The following is a 5,082-nucleotide window of genomic DNA, read 5'->3' on the forward strand; positions in this document are numbered from 1 at the left end:
TTAGCCAGGATGGTCTCGATCCCCTGACCTCGTGATCCGCCCGTCTCGGCCTCCCAAAGTGCTGGGATTACAGGCTTGAGCCACCGTGCCCGGCCGGCTGCATTTTCTGGGCAGAATCTCTCCACCTCTGTCCTCCTCGTCTGGTTTCGTTACCAGCAGGTATTTGTTGGACATAGAGGGCTGTTTAGCACTGAAGAATTCAAAAGTGATTAAAACACAGCCTTTCTCCACACAGATTACTTATTAATTGCCAATGGAAAGTTGGAGACTACATAGTGCAGAAGCTGGGTGGGCATCCTGGCTGCCTTTACCCAACAAAGTTAGCATCATGGATATGGTGTTCCTCCTGGCAGGAGCCACTAATAAGGGCACAATATCCTTTTAGTAACATGCTGGTACCCATGCATACCCCAAATCATGAGGAAACATCCGCAAACCCCCACTGGGGGACATTCTTCCAGAAAACTGGACCAAACGCTTTAAAAACTTAAATTCGGCCAGGCATGGTGGCTCATGCCTGTAATCCCAGCACTTTGGGAGGCCGAGGTGGGAGGATCATTTGAGGTCAGGAGTTCCAGACCAGCCTGGTCAACATGGTGAAATGCCATCCGTCTCTACTAAAAATACAGAAATTAGCTGGGTATGGTGGCACCTGTAATCCCAGCTACTTGGGAAGCTGAGGCAGGAGAATCGCTTGAACCTGGGAGGCAGAGGTTGCAGTGAGCCAAGATCACACCACTGTACTCTGGCCTGGGCGACAAGAGTCAAACTCTGTCTCAAAAAACAAAAAACAATAACAAACTTAAATTCATGAAAGACAGAGATTGGGAGATTGTTCTAGATTAAAGGAGAGTAAAGAGACATGAATAGTACCAGAAGGGATGAGACTGAATTGGATCCAAGATCTGAAGGAAAATTGCCATAAAAGAGACAGTCAGCAAAATTTGAATTTGAGTGGTATGTGAGGCCATAGCATTGTGTTATATCAGCGTTACATTTTCTAGACAATTGACCCTTGAACAAGGTGTGGTTAGGGGTGCCAATCAGTCGAAAAGCCAAGTATATAACGTTTTTTTTTATTTTTTTGGAATAGAGTCTCCCTCTGTTACCGAGGCTGGAGTGCAGTGACATGATCTCAGCTTACTACAGCCTCCACCTCCTGGGTTCAAGTAATCTTCTCACCTCTGCCTCCTGAGTATCTGGAACTACAGGCACCCGCACCACACCTGGCTAATTTTTGTATTTTTAGTAGAGATGGGGTTTCACCATGTTGACCAGGCTGGTCTTGAACACCTGGCCTCAAGTGATCCACCCACCACAGCCTCCCAAAGTGCAGGGATTGCAGGTGTGAACCACCCAGCCTGGCCAGAAACTTTCGACTCCTCCAAAACTACTACTTTTTTTTTTTTTTTGAGACGGAGTGCAGTGGTGTGATCTCAGCTCACCGCAATCTCCGCCTCCCAGGTTGAAGTGATTCTCCTGCCTCAGCCTCCTGAGTACCTAGGATTACAGGTGCCCTCCACCATGTCTGGCTAATTTTTGCACTTTTAGTAGAGACAGGGTTTCACCATGTTGGTCAGGCTGGTCTCAAACTCCTGACCTCAGGCGATCCACCCACCTTGGCCTCCCAAAGTGTTGGGATTACAGGCGTGAGTCAATGCGCCAGGCGACTCCCACAAAACTTCTATCAGCCTAATGTTGAGCAGAGTCTCACTGATAACAGAGACAGTCGATTAACACACATTTTATATATGCATTATACATTGTATTCTTACAATAAAGAAAGCTAGAGACGCCCTGCACGGTGGCTCACGCCTGTAATCCCAGCACTTTGGGAGGCTGAGGCAGATGAATCACCAGAGGTCCGGAGTTCGAGACCAGCCTGACCAACATGGAGAAACCCTGTCTCTACTAAAAATACAAAATTAGCCAGGCATGGTGGTACATGCCTGTAATCCCTCAGGAGGCTGAGGCAGGAGAATCGCTTGAATCTGGGAGGTGAAGGTTGTGGTGATTTGAGATCATGCCACTGCACTCCAGCATAGGCAACAAGAGTGAGAGTCTGTCTTAAAAAAAAAAAAAAAAAAAAGCTAGAGAAAAGAAAATGTTATTAAGAAAATCATAAGGAAGAGAAAATATATTTACTCTTCAGTAAGTGGAAGTGGACCATTGTAAAGGTCTTCATCCTTTGTGTCTTTACATTGAGGAGTAGCAGGAGGAGGAAGAGGAGGGCTTGGTCTTGCTGTCTCACGGGTAGCAGAGGTGGAAGAAAATCTGTGTATAAGTGGACATGCAGTTGAAACCCATGTCATTTAAGGGTCAGTTGCGTTTGATAATTGTACTATGGATATTTGAGAGAATATTGCTGTTCTTACTAGATACACACTGTACTATTTAGGAGAAAAGAGGTGTGTTGTCTACAACTAACTCCCAAATGGGTTAGCACAGGAGTGGGCAAATCTTTTTGGTAAAAAGCCAAATAGTGAAAATTTTGAGCTTTATGGGCCATATGGTCTCTGTCACAACTACTTGTTTTGCTGTTAGAGTCCCAGCACAGCCACACGGAATATTTAAATGGGTGGGCGTGGCTGTGTTCCAATAAAACTTTATTTATGGATACTGCAATGCCAATTTATATAATTTTCACACACCATGAAAGATTCTTGTGATTTTTTTTCAACCCTGCAAAACCCATTTCTGTCTTACTGAGCATACAAAATTAGGTAGCCAGACTTGGCCTGCGGCTGTGGTTTACGATTGCCTGCCTGATATAGAAAAAGAACACACAGGCAGGCACGCACATGTGTGCACATGCAGGCACGCATATATGGGGGATAAAGCAAATACAGAATGAAGGAACAGCTGGTGAATCTGGGTGAAGAGTAGAAACGAGTTCTTTGTATTGTTTTTGTAATTCTGCAAGCTTGAAATTATTATTATTATCATTATTATTTTGAGACGGAGTTTCACTCTTGTTGCCCAGGCTGGAGTGCAGTGGTGCCATCTCGGCTCACTACAACCTACGCCTCCCGGGTTCAAGTGATTCTCCTGCCTCAGCCTCCTGAGTAGCTGGGATTACAGGCATGCGTGCTAATTTTGTGTTTTTAGTAGAGACGGGGTTTCTCCACATTGGTCAGGCTGGTTTCAAACTTCCGACTTCAGGTGATCCATCTACCTTGGCCTCCCAAAGTGCTGGGATTACAGGCATGAGCCCCTGTGTCTGAAATTATTACTATTATTATTATTGATTTATATATGTATTTGAGATGGAGTCTCACTATGGAGTGCAGTGGCATAATCTCAGCTCACTGCAACCTCTGCCTCCTGGGTTCAAGCAGTTCTCATGCCTTAGCCTCCCGAGTAGCTGGGATTACAGGCATGAGCCACCATGCCCGATTTGAAATTATTTAAAAATAAAAACACTAAATAAAAGCATTGATTTTTCCTTCCGGGGGGCCCAGGAAGGAGAGAGGGAGTCACCCTTTTATCTTCCTAGTGGGTGGGTCAAGGTAACTCACTCTATTCAAGGTGATTCACGGCCGGGCGCAGTGGCTCACGCCTGTAATCCCAGCACTTTGGGAGGCCGAGGCGGGTGGATCACAAGGTCAGGAGATCGAGACTATCCTGGCTAAGACGGTGAAACCCCGTCTCTGCTAAAATACAAAAAATTAGCCGGGCGCGTTGGCAGGCGCCTGTAGTCCCAGCTACTCGGGAGGCTGAGACAGGAGAATGGTGTGAACCCGGGAGGCGGAGCTTGCAGTGAGCCGAGATCACGCCACTGCACTCCAGCCTGGGTGATGAGCAAGACTCCATCTCAAAAAAAAAAAAAACAAGGTGATTCACAGCATTCTTGGATGTCTCTCCTAATTGTCATCTAGTCACTTGTCATTTGTATTGTCATCTAGTTAATTCTTAGCCTTTGCCTCTTCCTTATTTCCGGCCTCCTTTTTTTTTTTTGAGATGGCGTCTTGCCCTGTCACCCAGGCTGGAGTGCAGTGGCAGACCTCAGCTCGCTGCAACCTCCGACTCCCAGATTCAAACAATTCTCCTGTCTTAGCCTCCTGAGTAGCTGGGACTACAGGCATCTGCCACCATGCCCGGCTAATTTTTGTATTTTTAGTAGAGACAGGGTTTCACCATGTTGGTCAGGCTGGTCTTAAACTTCTGACCTCAAATGATCTGCCTGCCTTGGCCTCCCAAAGTGCTGGGATTACAGGCATGAGCCACCATGCCTGGCCTCACTTAACTTTCATACCTAGGTGCCTTGCTTGGCAGGCAGGGGAGTTTAGCCTCTGTGCTCACCGTTGGACCATCTGCTTTTGCTCTGCCTCTGTTAAATCCATCTCTCCAACCGCTAAAAAAAAAAAAAAAGTCACTTTAAATATGTTTGTTGGTTTATTGTTGCTTTGTTTTTCAATGTTTTTTAATTTCTCAGGGCCCATGTTAACCTTGTCTGTATCTCCAATTTTAGTACACGTGCTGCCAAAGCGAGCAGTGGCTTATTCTTTTGTTTTATTTTATTGAGAAGGAGTTTCGCACTTTCACCCTGGCTGGAGTGAAGTGGCGTGGTCTTAGCTCACTGCAACCTCCACCCGCTGGGTTAAAGTGATTCTCCTGCCTCAGCCTCCCAAGTAGTTGGGGTTACAGATGCCCGCCACCATGCCTGACTAATTTTTGCATTTTTAGTAGAGATGGGGTTTCACCATGGGAAAATACAAGAGACTTTGCCCCAGTGCTGGGGGAACAGAACACAGTAACTTCTTGACTTGGCCACCATCACACACCTCCCAATAAATAACACCACAGGCAGGGAAACAACCCCTTATCTCTGGACTTCTAAGACAAACACCAACAATTTAGGGAAACCAACAAGGGAGATGAAGACCATGACATTAAAAACAATAAGCTGGCTGGGCGCCCTGGCTCATACCTGTAATCCCAGAACTTTGGGAGGCCCAGGCAGGTGGATCACAAGGTCAGGAGTTCGAGACCAGCCTGGCCAATATGCTGAAACCCTGTCTCTACTAAAAATCCAATAAAAAAAAAAAAAAAAAAGCCAGGGGGGGGGGGGGCACCTGTAAT

At 46.2% G+C, this 5,082-nt stretch overlaps 1 protein-coding gene and 1 pseudogene across 2 annotated transcripts in view; one reads left to right on the forward strand and one right to left on the reverse strand.

Moving 5' to 3' along the window:
• LOC108523383 (TIMELESS-interacting protein pseudogene) overlaps positions 1-174 on the reverse strand; it is a 4,193-nt pseudogene extending 4,019 nt beyond the window's left edge.
• Positions 1-5,082, forward strand: part of TMEM120B (transmembrane protein 120B) — a 67,219-nt gene that overhangs the window by 27,654 nt on the left and 34,483 nt on the right. The window lies entirely within an intron of this gene.

This window comes from Rhinopithecus bieti, unplaced genomic scaffold (genome assembly GCF_001698545.2).
Source record: "Rhinopithecus bieti isolate Rb0 unplaced genomic scaffold, ASM169854v2 scaffold_74595, whole genome shotgun sequence".
NCBI classification, from domain to species: Eukaryota; Metazoa; Chordata; class Mammalia; order Primates; family Cercopithecidae; genus Rhinopithecus; species Rhinopithecus bieti.